General features: G+C 35.9%; 1 protein-coding gene across 2 annotated transcripts in view; it reads left to right on the top strand.

Moving 5' to 3' along the window:
• Positions 1 to 942: 942 nt before the first annotated feature.
• The window catches only part of LOC140170324 (proprotein convertase subtilisin/kexin type 7-like), a 73,667-nt gene continuing 52,379 nt past the window's right edge, over positions 943 to 22,230 (top strand). Inside the window, exon 1 of one of the 2 annotated variants that reach the window (XM_072193691.1) lies at positions 943 to 1,150. The gene's annotated coding sequence lies outside the window, so the exon portion shown is untranslated. Of the gene's footprint in view, positions 1,151 to 20,375; positions 20,450 to 22,230 lie in introns of those variants that run through there. The other variant, XM_072193692.1, reaches the window with a different exon arrangement.

Here is a 22,230-nt window from a genome sequence, read left to right as displayed (position 1 = left end):
AATCGCCAAAGAGGGCGCTTTTCACTCGCACAATTTTTTTTGAGACAGGCTGTAGGTCAATATTATTGCTAAATTTTTGTGTTATGTAATTTTTTTTTTTCATAACTTTTTTCACCTTTCAACTGTGATTCTACATCGGTCTTTATCATTTTGTGCAAAATGTTATAAAGATTATAAGAATTGGCAAAATAAACATTTAATTATAAGGGACCGTTCCCCCTTTTCAGAACTCAAAAATATCAGCCCCCCCTTTTTTTTTACATGAAAATTATGGGTCAACTCCATAGAAAAGCATATAAATTTTTTTCAGGTCATTTTTTTCAGGGCCCTCCTTAGGAGGGTCAAACCTTTAAGGCCCCACTATTTTTGCATTAGCCCCCCCCCCATAACAAGTGTTTTTCCCAATGGGAAATAAATAAGTCAATATAATTCAGGGTTGTCCATTGCAAAATTCATTTACCAGCTTGGTTGGAAAAGATAGGCCTATAATTAAAAGTCATTTTGACTTTAAATAAAAACGGAATTTAGGCATGAGAAGGAAAAGTGACATCTCTGATACCGGAAATTATATTGTAACATTGAAATTACTAGTAAGTAAAAACCAGGTCAAATACTTTTTTTTAGTATTTTATAATACAGTTTTGTTCATGTTTTTAACATATCCTCTTGACGAGAACCAAAACATTTTTATACGGCGCCCTCGATTTCATTTTCACAGGTGCATCATTCTTGGCTGCGGCGCTGCGGCGACGAGTAAAGAGTGCAGTGCGCCTTGAATAGATTAAAGTTCACACAAAAACAAAGGAAAGCGAGCCAATATTTCTGTGTAAGAGACTGATTGTCGCGCGCCTGCGCTGATTAATTTGTCTGGTCGCAATTATCTTTTCACACACACACATTGTAAATGCCTAACGGAGCCAAATAAGCCGACCGGAAGCTGGGAAGTAAACAATAACAAAATTGATTTCCGGGGTCTTGACCGCAAATGTTAATGAAGAGGTCACAAAAATCGGCAAAATTTAGTCTTTTGTGCACAATTATCAGCCATGGCGATCATGGTACATAATCTACAAATGTTCTAGAGTAGCTGTGTCCAAAAGTGCCTCGTCCGGGTGGAATTAAGGCCAGATATTTAGTCCAGAAAATTACGGTAAGTGGAGAGCCAGGAGTTTTCAGTTTTGTCTGCATGCACATTTTGCATTCAACAATGATTCATTGTACATGTTCAGTGCAGTGTGTGTGTGCGATTTTAAAATAATTATTTTATTTATATTATTATAAAATAATTATTATATTTATATTATTTCAATTTGTGACCATCTACCATGAATGGTCCATTACAATTACAAATTTCTCAAAAACAATGGATTTCTCATGGCAGCGCCAGGGTTATATCCAGGCTGGACTAGACTCGCTTGCCAGTCCTATATATACGCCGTACCTATGTATATTGAGGACTGGCTTACGCCATTTTGGATGTCAATGGGAAATACACACTTAACGATTTGCGCCGGTTAGAAACTTGAAAAAAAATCTTTAAAATTTCATCAATGTATATAATAGGTAACCTAGGCAAACCTTAGTTAACACATTTACTAGTCAGCTTAATTCGCCGAGACCGGGCCCCAACACAATGCATATTTACATAGAAATTTGAATTTTTTCGAGAATAGGTGGGTGAAGGAAACCTACATAAATATGTTTTCTATACTTCACTTGACCCAAATATATGATTTTTTATGGTGATAATCAAGTCGCACATGGAATTTTAGAGGATTTTGATAGCAGTTCCATTAAAAAAGCTGCCATCGCTATGAGACTAAGATCTAGAAACACCCCGAAATGCCGCTTTGGGGAATTTTGCTAGCTGAATCTTTTTGATGAAAGTCAATCTTTGACAAGATGTAACTTTGCTACGGAAAGTGCTATGAAAAAAAGGTTTTCAGTTTTGGCTTAGTTTACTCAAGGGCTTTAATTTGATATATAAAACGATGCAATTTGATGGCAAATTTGAATTCACCTAGGATACCTATATATAAAAGTGGTACCAACCGTATTGTGCTTGCTAATTTAAGACTCGGTTGAAACAAAATTAAGGATCGAAAGCATTTTAGTGTCCAAAAAGGCAAAATTATCGTCAAAGTTTTGCGAAATCGGCACCTACTGCGAAGGGTTCAGAATTGAATCGAACGAAAATATCCGATCTTTGCGATCAAAAACACAAAATTACAACTTTAAACATACTATTGGCAAAAGACATTATTACCAAACAATACAGAATAGAAAATTTGACATCATTTTCTCAAAATATTGAAAAAATTTGCTCACTAGACATAAAAAAAGTACGCAATCCAATTCCCGTTCAAACGCGTGGGAAACTGAAAGTGCGATAATCGTGACTAGGCTGGACACATCACACTACCGTGTGATGTGTCCAGTTCGTCGCCGAACTTACATATAAGATGGAGAGCTTAGCATAACGGCCTGCCTATTTACGCTTCCTGAAAACACTCTTGCACAGAACATAGAAAACCACAAATTCACTAACTTCAACTTGCACTACCGACACCTAGTTCCAGTAACTGTAACTCGGTATCTTTATTTAACATTATGACATTATCTGATACCGAGTTACAGGTCGCCATATTTTGGTCCGTTTCGCAAATACGCTAGGTTGCGCTTATACTGGCCATTTGCCGATTGCCAAAAACTTAACATTCTTCTTTCTCTAAAGCACATAAATAACTTATGCAAATGTAGTGCAATATGTGATCTTCAGACACTCCGGCAAACTATCCGCATATGGATGTCTTGATATATTCACGTAAATTAGTATAATTTGATGGGTTTTTTCTGACTTCCCACTTTCCGTTCCACACTGTTTACATGCTGTGAATTTTCGTGACGTCATTCCCCGTTACTTAGACCTGCTTAGACTGTAGAGGGCGGTGGGCGTAGCCAGGGCGAGAATGCAGCAGTCACCAAGAATTGATTTTACACCGAAATTATTCATTATTCAAGACACATAATTATTATTCATTATGCAAGTAGCCCAAGCTCAATCTTTGCTAGTCTCCTGCTCGAAGTATTGAAATGAATTGAAATTTCAGGTACATATTTTATGCAACAAGTGTATTAACCTGAAACCATTAATACGTAGGTATTTATGGTCTCAGGTATCCTAAGCACCCGGATTTGAAAGAAAGAAAGAAAGAAAGAAAGAAAGAAAGAAAGAAAGAAAGAAAGAAAGAAAGAAAGAAAGAAAGAAAGAAAGAAAGAAAGAAAGAAAGAAAGAAAGAAAGAAAGAAAGAAAGAAAGAAAGAAAAAGAAAGAAAGAAAGAAAGAAAGAAAGAAAGAAAGAAAGGAAGGAAGGAAGGAAGGAAGGAAGGAAGGAAGGAAGGAAGGAAGGAAGGAAGGAAGGAAGGAAGGAAGGAAGGAAGGAATTGGCATTATTCCTATGAACCCCGGGGGTGTCACTCCGATTGTGGCCTGTACACCATCCGCGATAATCATCTTTTGAAAAGCACCCTAAACAAGGATGTATCCCTTGGCTAAAACAATATCGTAAACAGGTAACACGGGCCTGTTTTCACATGCACCCTATATTCCTTGCATCAAATTGTATAAAAAATTCATTTCCGCGTATTAGCAAATGCTATTTTCCTACCATTTTTCACGTTTTTTACACCCTATAAAACACGATACGCGTGTATCGTGCCGACCCATGAAAAACTACCCTTTTTACGTGTTTTATCGCGTATGGTTACAGGCCACAATGGGAGTGACCCCCTGGGCTATAAACATTACACCATTTAGGGCCCCAATAAGCATTTATAGGTACAATGCCAGAACAGGTGTCGGTTTATATAGCAATATTCATAGGCACAATGACAGCGCAGGTGTTCATTTTATCTTCGTGCAGCCATATGGTGCAGCTATAGAATGATATAGAATCATAGACTCTGAAGAGTCTATGATAGAATGTATAATATCATCATAAAGTCTGCACAAAAAGTAACTCAGCTGTTATAAATACGCCTATAGATTAAGAACTAATAATTGTTTACACAATAGTTCAACATCAAAAGAAGGATGATTTATTTACGCGCATTTTGATACCCCATTTGTCCAATTTTGTTCAATATTGACAATACAACAGTGTTTTGAAAGCAAAATGCCCAAATTTAAAAGTTGCACTTTTGTATTGATTTGAAGTAAGCGCGAAGATAATGCCGGGCTTTACATGCTTTACGTGAATACAGTGCTGGCATTATCACCATTGATCGGTGTGAACTGCAACTTTTAAATTCGGGTATTTTTCTCTAAAAGCACTACTGTGTTATTAATATTGAACGACATTTGACGAATGGGGTATAAAAATGCGTGTAAATAAATCATCCTTCTCTCTATGTTGAAATATTGTGAAAACAATTATTACTTCTGAATCTATATGCGTATTTATAACAGCTGAGTTACTTTTTGTGCAGACTTTAGATTATCTATGAATGATATAATACATTTTGTAGACAGAAAGTTGACGAAACACACACTTTAACTGGATCTGGATATAATACATGATGCATAGTGACAAGTTCACATTTTGGGTGGTATATCAAAATAAATGGAATGCCCTAAATGTTTTACGCTGGTAGGCCTTTTTATTACCCTTACGGCATTGAAATCGTAAATGGGAAATTGATAAAATGCCTATAATAATATAATATAATATAATATAATATAATATAATATAATATAATATAATATAATATAATAATATAATATAATATAGGCCTAATATAATATAATATAGGCCTAATATAATATAATAATATTGAATTAAATAATGATACACCCCAATGTAGTATAGTAATAAAATGTGAACGTCACCCCTTTGGACATAAAGTGCTTGCAATAAAGTTTTGTGAAAACTCCTGGGAGAAAAGGCTCAACTCGTTAGCGTAATAGCAGGGCGTTTCTTTATTGTTATTATAAAGAGCATGGATATAAATATTGAATACCGTGGGAGCATTATTACATAAATATACTATTATAAAATCACGTACGTACTGCTCTGGGAGAGCCCAAGGTGTAAGTTGGTAAACACGCCACCACGTGTCGACTAATTTGACCTTTAACCTACCACTTCTCGACAACTTTCCACTTAGAATATAACTGGACTAAAAAGTGCTCCTGAAATAATTGCTTTTACAACGAAATGAAGAATGCAGTGAAGTGGCAACAACAGCATATGAAAGGTTGTAGTTTAGAGGTAAATATAAGACATGATTTCGTGTATATTTTTATATATCATATTTTATGGGCCGATGAAGAAGCCAAATTTATTTTGCGAAAAGGACCAAAATTTACCGCAGCATGTCTTCGGGCCAGTAAATGTCAGTATGTTGAAGGATAGGACCGAAGACATGCAGGCAGGTCTATACCGACACCATGAAAAATATTTTAATTATTACCGATCCTTCAGAATACTTGCAAATATTGGCAGTTTCATAAAATCCTGCTGCTGAAAATCGTAAATTCCACAATCTTCTGTCAGATCCAGGTCAGTAATCACAGGTGGGTGAATCTACCAGCGTGACAAGACCAGAGATAATAAAAAGGATGAGAGGCCACGCCGTACAAATAGCTAGCCTGATTGGCAAGCGCCGCCGCTGGCCAGATCTTCTACGGTCGTGTATGATGAGTAGAGACCATAGAGCCCTATATAGGGCTCTGTGGAAGAAACAGTTCCTAATTTTGAAGCCATGGATAATATATTCATTTATACGAGAACCATATTTTTGTACCAATCACAGAACAGAATTTCACTTACTCACAGCTGTCAATCATTCTTGTGAAACGTAAGCTCCGCCTAGTATCAAGGTCTTCTTCTGCGCATTGGTTGTGCGCAGTAACTAGCCTCCAGCACAAATCCTGTGCACACGATCAGGTTGGATGGGCGGTTTACGCCTGGTTTACACAATAGGAACTGCGATGCATCCTAAACTGGATCGTTTCCGTGTATTCGCATTGCATGGTGGGTAATCGCCTGCCAGTTTGCGTAGCTCCACGCTCACAACGGTTTAAAATCAACACAGGTAAATCCATATAAAAATTAACATGGACACAAAATTGACATAGCTTATGTAATTCAAATAATAAAATAATAAAATGTAATATTATCATGATAGATGCACGCTTTATTAAAACTTGAAAAGATTATTAAGTCCAATAATTTGTTTGTGTTAGCTTGCACGAGTCACAAAATGGCGACCCATCACGCATTTTCTGCATGTGCCGACATTAGTAACTCATAGTGACTGTCCTCAAACTAGCGCCAGTGTGTCTCAGGCCTGATAACGACCCCAGGTAATTTTATGCAGAAAGTTTTCTTGCGAACAGCTGCAGGTGACAATTAAACAATGAACACGGCTTGTTTATGTACATGCGTGGGGAGGCTTGTACGTCAGCTGACGTGTTTTGGACATGTTCCGGCGTAAAAAAGTGTCGTTTTTCTTCATGAAAAATACCAGCGATGACCAGTTTTTGTGGGCTATTTGATTTACAGGTATGTCGGTTCGTCATAGGGTAGAAATGATAGCTGTACAATTTGTATAACATACAGTTTAACATAGGCCTAAACATTTATGGGCACAAATCGACCTTCCGTATTATGCACAAGTATGTGGAAGTGGCAGGCATACGCCAGGGTATATCTGGTTCCATACAGCAATACGCAGTATTGCTGTCTGGTAAGCAGGTACGAATTGAGACGTTGTGAATTGAGACGTCGGAGCCGGTCAAACACAGAGGACTAGCCTACATCCCGTATCCTACTATCACTCAAACAAGCAAATCTCTTCACGAATTCACTCACCTTGCGATCCTACATCATCAGTTGAAACAAACATCTAAGTTTCCAAAAACAACTTTGTCATTCCTCAAAACTACAAGTAACTTCATTAATAAAAAATTGAAATCATACTATTACCCGTTATTGAAAATTTTGTTTGATTTATGTGAACCAAAAGAACGCATACGAGTCGAGTTCAGTTTACCAAAATGGTAGCTCCTGCCTCCTGGTCACCTCAGATATGACGTCAGTATCAAGCTGCTTATTAAACGGTGGATCGGATTGGTTGAAATCAACGCCACGCTTTTTTGACCTTACAGGGTCAGAGATATGCATATTCATGTATGAAAACAGCGATGCGGATATAGTATCATCACCGAGAACTGAGAATTGTGACATTTTCGATGTTTGCACCGGGGAATTTCAGACACGGAGACTCAGCGGAGATTTCAAAAATTCGCCCAAAGGTAACCAAAGGGTTGGGGATCGCATTTTAACTATCACTAAATGTTTCGGAATTGAGGTCGGCTAAAAAGTAGACAGTTTCGGGGACTGTAATTGATGTAGATGTCACATTTTGAACAGTGAGCGATAAGTGACCAATTTCATGCTCAGCACAAGTGACTATCTTTACACAGGGTAGCGCCAGGGCATAGGAAAAATATTTCCTGTCTGGGAACTTAAACTATGTTGCTTAAAATTTTCAGAAATTTGCAGCGCCTTGTCGCCGCCCTTAATGGTTGGGGTCCAGGGGCTCAAAAAGCCTAAAAAGCTCATGGATTTTAGACTTTTAAAGTAAGAAATCAGGCACTAGAGTGAGCTTTGATAAAAAAAACTCTGAAATATTATCCATGTGGGTCGAGGAGGCAGAGCCCCTGCGGGGGTCGAGGGGGCAGTCGAGCCCAGGCGATTTGAGCAGATTTAGCACCCCAAAAGAGGCCATTTGTGACATAAAAAATGCATATATCTATGTTACAGTAATTCTTGGCCTGTTTCAAGACATTTTTGAAAAAATGCTTCCTTCATCCTAAAAAAGTGGTTTTAAATGTTCAGTTTCCTATACTTTTGTACATGAGAGGCATTCTTCAAAGTTTTTTCTTTGCCTAATAACATGGCCTACATGGCTGAAATTGATATTATATAATGCACAATATAAAAACAATGATTCATAAAATTTTTGACACCCCCTCTTCGGGTATGTGGGAGGGGCCCTCGTGCGGGGGGTACTAATGTGCATGAAGAATGCATTGTATGATAAGAGTAATGTGTAAAATACGCTACATTTTATGGGGAAAAAAATCTAAAATTCTGAAAATACAAAAAAGTGTCATAAAAGTGCATTTAAGCTTTTTTCTTCTGGATAAGAATTTTTTTCTTGCAGGTTAGAAATTTGATAAATAGGTCCATGCATGCATTTTGTATATGATGACCTATTTATCAAATTTCTACCATGCAATAAAAAAGCTGTTGCATGTAAGGAAAAAGTTCTTACCCAGAAGAAAAAAGCTTTTGCACTTAAATGTAATTTTTTTTGTATTTCCAGAATTTTAGAAATTTTTTCATATTTCCAAAATTATGTGAAAGGTTTCTCTTTTATTTTGTTAGCAATAAAAATAACAATTTCCATGAAAATTGAAATGAGGCAAATTTAAATTAATTAAAACGTTATAAACACATTCATGCAATGCATTTAAAAACATTAAATACAGGGCAGATTTTCTGTCATTTTCAGGTGAAATCAATTTCTACCCTAATTCCCTTTTTGGGGGTAAGGCCAAGGGTTTTGGGTTATGTTAAAGGTTAGTTGGTCTTGGGTGGTTTGAATACATGCAGTAAGGTTTGTGAGTGGGTAGGAAAACATTTCAAAAAACTTAGAAAAATAAAAAAAAAAAAAAAAAAAAAATAAATCAATTTTTTTTTTTTTTTTTTCTGTGACCTCCAATTTTTTTCTGGGAGCAGTAGCGCTGCGCGTTGCTATCATGATTTCGAGGGCCTGGGCAGCGCTTTGCCAAACTTACAATTTACATGCTTATATTATTGCCAATGTGACGTTGGCAATTTTATTGCCATTCATGATTCAACATGTTCATACATACGCGCTATATAAAAGCATACGTGATTGGCCAATAAGCGGGCATAAACACGGCTTTCCGGTCGTAAACAAGCCGCGCTAGAATCAATCATGGACGTCCGCGAGTAGGACATGAGGATATACGCATGCTCGCGAGCTAAACGCGAAGCGTCCAAAGTGCAAACACGGCGGACTGAGCAAGTAAACGTTTTCTTACAATATTACCGATAGAAATTTTTTTAAAAGGATAAGGAACTGGTACTTTTTACTCTAAAATGATGGTATTTTTTAGTTGTGGAGGAGAATAAGAGCATGCAGAATGTTGCGCATGTATGAACGCGCCCTCGGGCATAAACAATCGTTTAGTCATGAAAATATATGAATGAACCCCTAATTCAATTCATGGCTCACAGTGTAGGAAAATCATTCTGTAGCCTATGCATATGGTCGAATCCAACGAAAAGTGTACACGGCATGTTCAGGGCCATAACTTAAAAGTATTAATCAGTTGGCATTCGTTTTTGTATTGTGTTTATTCGCCTTGATCATACGCTTCGCGCCATATATAATAAGACCCCCTTCTGTGAAAAACTTAGACACAGAGACCCCAAAACAAGCTATTTTTACCCATTTTTTCAAAATATTTCTTAAAGTATTTTTAAAAACATCTAAATCAGTTATGAAAAGAAGTCATTGGATTGAATCTAAATTGATTTCCTGAAAGGTGTGTATTCAAAGATTGCCTGTTCAATTTTTCACATATTTGTACATAATTATGAATTTTTGTGATAATTTTTGAGTGGTATATATTTTTACATTACCTACGAATACAATTTTTCATCTAGCGCTAGATATATCTTTTAAAAAATGGAAATCACTAATAAATGCGCAATTGATACAAGCTTTGATATATGTCCAATACTGAAATGCATTGCATTCGGACATCTTTATTATTGTGTTTAGCTGCCAGAATTCTAAATGGCACAAAGGTAGGTTTGGTAAAAAATATGCATTACCTCCGAATACATGTTAAAAAAGCTGTGCCATTTCCACAAAGTGAGAGAATAGTAAACAATAGTTAAGCAATAGGTGCAGGGTAATACACTCTTTATTTCTACCAAGTTTCAATAACCTGCGTTTAAATATTTCTGAGATGTCAACAATAAAAGCAAGTATTCAGAGGTAAATTTGGTAACCGAATGTTACCTCTGAATACACTTTGACATCATGACAGTATTGTGAAACACTGCCATTCATGCCAATGCCCATATTGGTACATAACGAAAGCCTGTATGTTTGCTATCAAATCATATGTCAATGAAAGTTGCGAATTCACATACATGCCCACCATGCAAAACTGAATACGATACACTGAAATAGACGACGGTCTGCTCATTTGAAAGAAAAATCAGATTCAAAGAAGATTAGAAGGGGATAAATACTTGGATTTGGGTCAGTCCATCTCAAATCACCTAATGGGTTGGCTGGTCACCCTCTCAGATTTTGTTTAAAATCACTTATATCATAGCCCTATGTGCCAAATGAACACCTTTCAAATGGTAGGTCTCTACTCCTTGTCGTTTCCAAGAAAATTGGGTCAGACCCCCCCTTTTTGGGCATGTGTGTCGCGACATTAATTTTCTTCCGAGTTTAGACATCCATACATGTATCTTCCCCTAGGGGTAAGCTACAGGGCTACAAATTGGAATCTAGGGTGTCTTTGACCCAAATAACCAGATTCTGGACTCATAAACAATTTAATGTATATCTCACCTCCATTTGCTGATAATGATAGACATATAAAAATGCATGTTCGTGTTGACGCACATGACATATTCCTGTTTTTGACCCCCCCCCCCTCCTCTTCATACCAGATGTGAGACATCATCTATTTTGTCTTTAGTAGGCAATCTAGGTTCAGGTGTGACCCCCTATAGCAGGGTAGACCACTCATTGGCTTAATAAAAATTTCACAGGGGCTCAAAGATGACTTCTCAGCCAAAAGACCCCCTGTTTGTGACCCCATTTGACCTTGTGGGAAATAATTCACCATAACCAAACTCACACAAATTCCAAATACTTGCATGATGTTCCTCTGTACCAAAAATCTTCGTGAGTGTCAAGCCATCTTCATGGTTAAAATAGTGTTTGAATCTCTCATTGAAATACACAGTAAATTGATGAACTTTGCGTTCTGGGAATTAGAACATTACTGTGTATTTCAATGCAATCTCCAAACAGTCATTTAACCATGAAGATGGCTTGACACCACTTTGATTTCTGGCACAGAGGAACATCATAGAAGTATTTTGAATATGTGTGAGTTTGATTATGGTGGCTCATTTCCCACATAATAAAATTTGGGTTGGTATTTAGGACAATTTTGTGTGTATTTCAATGAGAAGTGGACAAATTGCGTCAAAAAACATCAAATATTCAACGAGCCATAACTCGGAAACGACAAGGAGTTGAGATCTAATATTTGAAATGTGTCCATTTGACCCATAGGGCTATGATATAAGTGATTTTAAAGAAAATCTGAGAGGGTGACCAGCCAACCTTTTCTGAAAATTTGGTGATTTGATATGGAGTGACTCATTTGTCAACTGTCATGTGTGCTTCATTATAAATGTTTACCGACCTTCTGGTTTCTGAGTAATTTGTGTCCAAATTGATTTATTCGAAGGTAACTTTTGACGTTTTCGCTAAGGTTACCTACGAATACCATGGAAAAAACGACTGTTCTCATTATCTCATGATCTAGACAACACATTGATGGACCCTGGTATAAAGCTAATTGTAGTTGCCCTCAAACAAAAGGCCACAGACGTAACTGACTCCAAGATGGACTTCACAAGTCTGCAATAACGGTTTTAAGCGATTTGTGTGCAATTAAGCAAAATTAAAGTCACTTTAGTGCCTTTGTTTCTTACTTCAATCCTCTTTCAACCGATGTGAACCGACATTATTAATACATGATAGGGTCTAAAGTATCAATAAACGCACATAAAGAAAATAATACATTCAAAGTGCTTTATAAAATGAAGTTTTGATTGCAATATCCACCAAAAGTCTAATTCTTACCTACAAATACTGAAATGTTACTTACGAATACAGCTTATACATGACATGTGTAATGAAGTGTCCCTACCAATGGAAATTAATTGTCAAAAACTTTAAGCGGTACCCCAGGACACTATTATTACCCATATACGGATTCATTCAACAATTATTTATTATGTAAAATTGCTGATTAACTACTTGTATATCAAAATGAAGTGGTCAAAATCTTGCTAAAAGCATCAAAAAATTTTTGATCTAAGGTAATAGCATTTATTCATTTGGACGTGCCATCTGAAAGAGATCTAAAAACTACCATTTTATTAATTCATTACCATAATAGCAAAATTTAAACCTACATGTATAAACTCAATATAGATATTGTTAAATCGCTCATGTTACCTACGAATACCAGGGTTTCTTCACCTTTTCATTGTATAAAGCGTTAGGTGTATATGCGTATAATTCCTAATATTCTTGAAAACATACATACCGTATCATACTCGTTCTTATGTATACAATGTGTGTAAAATTGATTCATACTCATTTGATAAATAAAATACAGAAACTGACCTAAACTTCATTTTCAAAAATAAACTAGCATAAATTGACTAAGATCATATTGATCGCGTTATAAAAATAAAAACAAATATTTCCTGGTTGAGCTAGCATTTTCCTGACACCCTGTGGTCTACATTACACGAAAAAAGCGTTAATGGGAATATTCCATTTGTTTTAGGCTGATTAGTATATTGCGATAGTGAAAGCATCCTAGTGGTATTCAGAGGTAACATTGGGTTTTGATATCACATTTACTATCACACGTCCTGGATTTATTTTTCAAGATTAGTAATGGCACTTTTGGTTCCTATAAGGCCAATATGTCATCAATCAATGGGCAAAAGGAAAAAATTGTGGAGACATTTTTATTTCGGACTTTTATTTTTGTCCCGTGGACACTTTTGGTTGGATTCGACCATACATGTATGTACAGATCACTGACAGTAATGCAATCAACCAATCAGCATGAAAATTGTTGACCCAATGACATCATCGCTTGATTTTCATTGATAAATTTGCAGAATCGTTCAAAAACATTCATGAGTTTTAATTGCAAATATTTAATTTGTTTATAAATTTATGAATGATGTCAATGTCTATCTGTTATTGACATGGTCATGGTATATTATCTTAGCGTTGAATGCGCTGAGGCTTGTGAAGCAAAAAGTTTTGCCATTCATCTGGCCAAGCATTATGCTGTAGAATCTTAAACTTCTGAGTTTGCTCACCACTACCTAATTCAATTCACAACTTCATGATAGCCATCTCTGCTGAGAACTCTGATCTGAAGATTTGAAAACCTCATCCTCCATTACATAGCGTGTGCTGTCTCATCAAATTGAGCAATCGATGTGCAAGTGTGCAATCACTCTTTTGTAGTGTTATCAAAGATGGCACAAAAGCTAAGCAAATTCACAATAACAGTAAAGACAGCAAAGGGCAGCCATATGTTTGTAAACTTGGCCTTTGTAGATAGCTTCCTTATGAATATCAATATTTTATTTTTTTAAAGGGGGGTAACCCTATTGGTTTTGGATATGGATTGTCTTTAAAATTACATAATAATATCAAATATCGCCCCCTTTATGCTGCTTTGTGAAAAAACGAGAGCATTTTCAGCGTAAATGTGAATACATGTAAATAGCCAAATTTGCAATCCAATACCTTGGTATGCGTGAATTGCATTCTGGGCAGGCAAGCAACAAGACCTGACGACAATGTTGCAATGCCCGGCCCGTATTGAACGGAAAATATTTGTTTTAACTCTTTTTCGTACCGTTTCAAAAAAAAAAAGGAAACAAAATATATTTCCCCTTGCAACATGTACATTTCAAATGAATATAAAAAGTTTGGGTTAAAAATGGAGAGGAAAAAACCCTTCCACTACCGGTTTTGAACCGGTACCTCTCGGTAAAAACATAACGCGCTAATCCATTGCTTATACAACGATGGAATTTTTTTAATTATACTGCCACCGAAGTGGAAGTCTCCTCAGCACTTAGTGTAGTTCGCTTCTTTCACAGAATGTGAATGACGCGAAACCAAAGTAGCTGTTGAGGAGACTGATGATTCGCTCATAATTCCCTGCCCAGAAACCAAGTAATTTTTAGTATTTACAAAGTGGTAGCCTCTATAGGCCGCTGTGCTTCATGATTTCTCCGGAAATACATCGACTTGGAGCATCAAATTTCAGGATAGCAATGAGAAAAATTTAGTATTTATTATGTGATACCAAAACCTCATCAACAATTATGAAAAATATCGGGGGTGATGCTGTCGATCAGGTCACGGACCTTTAAGAAGACTTTTTTAACATCTTGACATAACAAAATGAATATAGCAGCAGTCATTTTCCAAGTTAACCAGGCATAACAAAATAGCTGCCTTTAATGCATATGGTACAATGTATATGGCAATTAACCAACAATTTCAACGTCAGAGGCCCCCCTGAATGATTTCCAAAAAAAAGAAATGAAATTCGCTATGGGGTAATATATATTGACCAGTGGCATGTTTTGAGACTAGGGACAAGAAATTTGCATGACTATCAACTGTAATTTGGGGAGATGGTATCTGGTAGGGGTGTAAATTTGTCGAACTGTTTAAACGGACCATAATCCGGTCGGTTAACCGTGTAAACTATGTAAAAAAATCTTAAAGGAGTATTTCAGTGATCCTAGCATTTTTCAGTACATATCGACGAAAAAAGCCTATTCCCAAAATCATATTGATCGCGTTATAAAAATAAAAACAAATATTTCCTGGTTGAGCTAGCATTTTCCTGACACCCTGTGGTCTACATTACACTAAAAAAAAAGCGTTAATGGGAATATTCCATTTGTTTTAGGCTGATTAGTATATTGCGATAGTGAAAGCATCCTAGTGGTACCCGTAGGTAACATTGGGTTTTGATATCACATTTACTATCACACGCCCTGGATTTATTTTTCAAGATTAGTAATGGCACTTTTGGTTCCTATAAGGCCAATATGTCATCAATCAATGGGCAAAAGGAAAAATTGTGGAGACATTTTTATTTCGGACTTTTATTTTTGTCCGTGGACACTTTTGGTTGGATTCGACCATACATGTATGTACAGATCACTGACAGTAATGCAATCAACCAATCAGCATGAAAATTGTTGACCCAATGACATCATCGCTTGATTTTCATTGATAAATTTGCAGAATCGTTCAAAAACATTCATGAGTTTTAATTGCAAATATTTAATTTGTTTATAAATTTATGAATGATGTCAATGTCTATCTGTTATTGACATGGTCATGGTATATTATCTTAGCGTTGAATGCGCTGAGGCTTGTGAAGCAAAAAGTTTTGCCATTCATCTGGCCAAGCATTATGCTGTAGAATCTTAAACTTCTGAGTTTGCTCACCACTACCTAATTCAATTCACAACTTCATGATAGCCATCTCTGCTGAGAACTCTGATCTGAAGATTTGAAAAACCTCATCCTCCATTACATAGCGTGTGCTGTCTCATCAAATTGAGCAATCGATGTGCAAGTGTGCAATCACTCTTTTGTAGTGTTATCAAAGATGGCACAAAAGCTAAGCAAATTCACAATAACAGTAAAGACAGCAAAGGGCAGCCATATGTTTGTAAACTTGGCCTTTGTAGATAGCTTCCTTATGAATATCAATATTTTATTTTTTTAAAGGGGGGTAACCCTATTGGTTTTGGATATGGATTGTCTTACATTACATGATAATATCAAATATCGCCCCCTTTATGCTGCTTTGTGAAAAAACGAGAGCATTTTCAGCGTAAATGTGAATACATGTAAATAGCCAAATTTGCAATCCAATACCTTGGTATGCGTGAATTGCATTCTGGGCAGGCAAGCAACAAGACCTGACGACAATGTTGCAATGCCCGGCCCGTATTGAACGGAAAATATTTGAACTCTTTTTCGTTTCAGAAAAAAAGGAAACAAAATATATTTCCCTTGCAACATGTACATTTCAAATGAATATAAAAAGTTTGGGTTAAAAATGGAGAGGAAAAAAACCCCTTCCACTACCGGGTTTTGAACCGGGTACCTCTCGGGTAAAAACATAACGCGCTAATCCATTGCTTATACAACGATGGAATTTTTTTAATTATACTGCCACCGTAAGTGGAAGTCTCCTCAGCACTTAGTGTAGTTCGCTTCTTTCACAGAATGTGAATGACGCGAAACCAAAGTAGCTGTTGAGGAGACTGATGATTCGTTCATAATTCCCTGCCCAGAAATCCGAAGTAATTTTAGTATTTACAAAGTGGTAGCCTCTATAGGTCGCTGTGCTTCATGATTTCTCGAAATACATCGACTTGGAGCATCAAATTTCAGGATAGCAATGAGAAAAATTTAGTATTTATTATGTGATACCAAAACCTCATCAACAATTATGAAAAATATCGGGGTGATGCTGTCGATCAGGTCACGGACCTTTAAGAAGACTTTTTTAACATCTTGACATAACAAAATGAATATAGCAGCAGTCATTTTCCAAGTTAACCAGGCATAACAAAATAGCTGCCTTTAATGCATATGGTCATTTTCACGGTAAAGGGTGTAACTTTGGATTTTTAACATTTTGATCCGTAGTTTTCTAATAAAGCCACAGAATTCCATGATTTTTGGCCACATAAGTCATCTAGTTAGCAGCTACCTTGGGTAGCATAATCATCTTCGGGAGTTACTGCGTTCAGTTTTAGCAGGCTTAAATGTACCTAATATTGCCATTTTGAAAAACTGTAAAAAACAGTAACATTTTTGTAAAACCCTGTGTTTTCTTCAGTTAGTTCATGGATAATTTTTCTTATCCTGAAAGTACGGTCATATGTTCAGTAAACACTGCCACATTAGATTTAATTGTGAACAGCCCTGTATTTTTGAGAACCGGACTTGATATTTGTCGCTTCGAGGCTTCATTTTCCGTTAACAATTGTTAACAAACTTTGTGGGTATAGCTTTGGTTCATAATTCTTGGTTATTTCTTCACTTCTTCTTGATTCATAACAGTTGATATCTTAACTTGAAATGGGTAACAAAAATTAGTTGATTTGCAAGCTTTTAAAATTTTTATAAAATCTTGACTTCAAAGAGCCGATTTTCCGTTAACTTTTTTTATGTCTCCGAAACAAACTGTTCAGCAAGCTTGGGCAAATATAAATAAAAGAGCTCATCCAATCTATTTATCAAAATGTAGCAAAGTAGATCCTCAAGTCACTTGTTTTTAAATCATGGAGATATATATCACTGTTTGAAAATGGGACCAATACAAACTTTCCGTTAACAATTGAAGCCTCCGAAACAAATGAAGCCTCCGAAACAACAGTAAACTTAATTATCATCTATGCATATCTAAATTGGTATGTTCCATATTGATATCTGCATTGTAATTGTTGCATGATATGTGCAGAATGTCATAAATTAAAAAAAAAATTGATATTATGGTTAATGCTTGAAAAATATACTGATATCCAAGAAAGCCCGTTTCGGAGGCTTCACATGCAAATAACACCATACTTAACAAATGGGTGAAAAAATTATCATGTTATAAATCTGCAATATCTGCCGCATAGAATCATTGATTCAATACACACAAGAAAATAACAGCTTAGATGATCCCAACAGTGTTGTTTTCAAAAAAAACTACTTCTGCCATGTTTAACCATTGTAAACATGAAGAAAAAAAAAAAAAAAAAATGACTTGCTGTGATAATTTAATTTTGTCACAACTGAAATTCAATACTTAGAAGCAAAGCATGAAAATTGGTAATTGTGATATTTTTTACCTATTTTTTCATGTCAACTTGTAGTAGTTAGCCAAATATTTTACTTTTATGATCACCTGTGTTGTTAACTGAAGCCTCCGAAACACAAATCGCTTGAATTGCCAATTCTAAAAAATAACTCCAATTTCTGTGAAACTTGGCTGGGAGGTTCCTTTCATCAAGTAGTATTTGTACATGAAGTTAGACATTTAAATTATTTTAGGAACCCAATTAAAACTTAAAAAATATGTTTAAGGTTGGGAAATTTCCATTGCAAATGACCCTTGATGTTAAAAATTTTCAAAATTGCAATTACAAACATAGCAAAACATGGTATAAAATTTAACTTATATCTGTTGACTTACTTTGGAATGGGATTTCACATGTATTCCAGCTTTCATGTCATAATTTTCTGAGCTTATGTAAAATACATTTTTTCTTAGATTTTAACCAAAATGTTATGGAAATGTCAATTTTTTTATCAGAAATCAAAAGGTTTAAGCCTTGAAACACTATTTTACTGGAATTTAAGTTGCTTCTATGCATGATTACAGTAAACAGAAACATATTTAAGTGGTTTGAAATTTTGACCCTAAAAATCAAAAGTTACACCCTTTACCGTGAAAATGACCATATGGTACAATGTATATGGCAATTAACCAACAATTTCAACGTCAGAGGCCCCCCTGAATGATTTCCAAAAAAAAGAAATGAAATTCGCTATGGGGTAATATATATTGACCAGTGGCATGTTTTGAGACTAGGGACAAGAAATTTGCATGACTATCAACTGTCATTTGGGGAGATGGTATCTGGTAGGGGTGTAAATTTGTCGAACTGTTTAAACGGACCATAATCCGGTCGGTTAACCGTGTAAACTATGTAAAAAAAATCTTAAAGGAGTATTTCGTGATCCTAGCATTTTTCAGTACATATCGACGAAAAAAGCCTATTCCCAAAATTTTGCGTTAGCGAGTTATGTTTATGTGTACACTGCTCCATAGACAATGCGTTGTAATTTCGTTCTGGTATTCAACTTTCATGATATCTTTGCTAAACGAATTAATCTGCAAGAAATATTTTAGTTTGTTATATGTATACATTATGTAGCCAGAGGTTTCCAGTGATATAAAAATCTCAACTTTTTTTGAGAAAAGTGGGGGATGAGGCTGTGGATCACGAAATGCCAGAAGTTTTCGGCGATTTTGAAGAACCACTGGACTTACCGTATTGTCTCAAACTTCCATCCATTTCATTGCCTAATTATGGTAGAATTTCACCAGATTATTGCTTGATGATGCACTTACATGTGTAAATTTGTTGTATTTACCACAAAAATATCATTAACCACGCTGTTCTGTGGGCGCCGCCAATGCCCGCCATTATTAGGTACTTGTAAATCCATCCTTTACAGGAGCACCACCGGGAAAGTTGACCTGATTTTAAAGTTTTTTTTCACTTATTTCAATTCATTTCCAATAAATTTTTTAACGTTTATACGGTTAGTGATTTTCCTAAACGGATAGTGCATTTTACGGTCGGTTAAACGTGAAAAGTGTAAACGTAGACACCCCTAGTATCTGGACAGCGAGGTATATGCGAAGGAACTATTCCGTAGGGTTACTCTTCTGGAGCCATCAACACGTACTAGACGGTACTACATACTGGTCGACCTTGTGGACCTCAACAATCATACCGGTTCAACATGGGGATCTACCATGAGTTGATGGGAGGGGTGTCCGTAAGGGGCAGTGTCTGATGCTCACAGGTCTTGAATATGCTTGACTTGCAGTAGTCGTCAAGGAGATACTGCTGCAGATGCACACGGTTATCGTCAGTGGCAGGGAATGGTAGAGTATGGGGGGAGGAGGCGGCTTTGTTGATGTGGTTGGCTAATCTTTGGTCTTTGTATAACTGTCATAAATTGCGATTCCAACAATGATCACGGTCTGTATGAAAACAAAAGATGTACCGGTAAAAGGAATGTTCAATCCTCTCTAGAGAGTAAACTTGATCCTGGCAGCTCTACAATTGATCTAATTTAGTGATCCAAAATTTCTTGCGGATTATTCTTTTAGCAAAAATATCGTCAAATTTGAATTGCGTTCATATAACGAAATTACAACACAGTGGCCTATGGAGCAGCGTTTTTACACAAAATCATGTATAACTTGCAAAATCGGAATCAACTGAAATTTTGGGAAAAAGCTTTATGGACAAAGTTTTCATAAAGCATAAAGTCATGAAATGTTTTGAAAATCTAAAACAAAAGAATATTCCAGATGAGGTGGGAGGGGACCCCGGGGAGAATGAGAACCAAAACAATTTTTTTGCCTTACCTAATTATGATCAAGGGGTTGAAGGAAATCATTCATTTATAGCACTTTTCTCATAAACTATAATAGGTCTTGTATCTAGATAATTAAGATTCATAGTTATCAAAACCTTCCAAATTTGTACCCATTTCCTGTCCCCATTTCCTTGTTTCCTGGCCTATAGAAACCAAATGATCAAGTCAAGTTTTGGTCCTACTGCTGTTCATCCTTAGTCACTGTGGAGTTGGGTCAACTTCTTGCTCTATAATATTTAAAAACAAATTACAAGGAATTTCTTGTCTTCGGCCAGGTAATTGAATGGGATTTTATTTTTTGCAACTTCAAAATGTTACGGTACCACTACCAGGGTATGTTTAAAATAAGTTTATTGGTACAGTACATTGTAAGAGAGCCTATTTTAGGGACAGCTTCTTGAAGCATGGCTTGTGGTCAGGCTTCCTAAGCCATAGAATACATTGTACTACCAGTGCTTACAGTTACATGTACCTTGACAGATAAATCAATCAAATGGATCCACATTGGTAGGCTAGTGGTAGGCTAGCCTGCTGGATTGTTAAGCCTCACCACTTGCCAAGCTACATGTATGAGAAATCGGACCTAAGTGGCCAAGATACAGTGGATTTTCTTTCATTTTACCTCATTATTTAGGCACAGACAAACTTCCTGGCAGTTAATGATTTCATAATGTTTTGGCAAAGAATATATAACAAATTATAAATGTAACCTGTACTGTCAATGTCATAATCATAGTCGCTATATTATGTACAATGTAGATGGCTTTTATCAAATCGAAATCAAGTTTTTTACAACCGGATGGAAACATGTTTGGGTACAGTATAATACACTGGGACTGTGTGCATGTACAAATAGACCATGATGCAGAATCCCTTAAGTGAAGTACCGGTAGATTGAATTGTAAAATGTATTCCTGGATTGGATTTGTGCAGGAAATATGGGAACTTGTGAGTCAGGATACACAAATGTAGGCATCCTCTGCTGATTTTTGCTAATGTATACCAAATAGTATGTGTACAAACTTGTAGGCCTACATGATAATTTGACAGAATATTGTTAGATCATTCTTGTTTTAGAAAATTGAAAACACAGATTACTAAATATTTGAATTGTATGTTTGGAATTGAAGACTAAAATTATAAATTCCAATCTATAATTTCTTGTAAAGACTGATCATTGCAGCATTTTCATAAAATTTCATAAACAAATTTCAATTGTAATCACAAATATGAGTAATCTTTAATTTTTTTTATGTCCCAAATTGGCAATTGTGTAGGGCCTATAGACTGTACGTATGTACATGTAGGTGTACATCTAACAACAGAGCAATTTGAATTTAAAAAAAAATTATTAGACATTTTCTTTCATTATTTTCATGGCTATTCTTATAAATTGCATGTACCAGTACAGTAGCCTATTAACTTTGTGAAGCCATATTATATCTTGAAATTGGCCAAAAATGATGTACAGATTGCACATAGAAATATATGTTTCTTGCAAGTGCTAGTGTAGTCTAGTGCTAGTGTAAATCCTCAGACTGTTTTTTTTTCTGAAAAGCACAATATTTTTGTGGTACAAACTTTTGACGAATGCAAAAGAACCATAATTTTTGTGGCATGTAATTTTTTGTGAAATTGGTACATTTTCTACAAAGCCTATAGGGAAAACAACTATTTGCAAGCATGAAAATGTTGCGAATCTATATCACTTGTGAAATTCACAAAATTTTCCTGCACACAAACATTTCACAGTCATGAGAGGATTTTGGGCATCAGTCATTGGGCTACAAATTTACTATGAAAATAACATCTAGTTGCAAGCTGTTGGAAATTTGCATTAGGGCTTAAAGGTTTGAGCAACATTTGGTGGGACACAACACAATTCTGGTAATCTTTTCTATTTTTAGGATTATAAAATTAGAACCACCAATACAGATGGATCTACCGGCTATGGAAATATTCAACATTTCAGAATTGTTGATGAATGCTTTTAAATTGAAAGTCTGAAATTTGATACACTAGGGCCTAATAACAAGGCCTAGCATGTAGACCCTAT

Source organism: Amphiura filiformis, chromosome 14 (assembly GCF_039555335.1).
Source record: "Amphiura filiformis chromosome 14, Afil_fr2py, whole genome shotgun sequence".
Classification (NCBI taxonomy): Eukaryota; Metazoa; Echinodermata; class Ophiuroidea; order Amphilepidida; family Amphiuridae; genus Amphiura; species Amphiura filiformis.
This window is presented reverse-complemented; position numbering and strand designations above follow the sequence as displayed.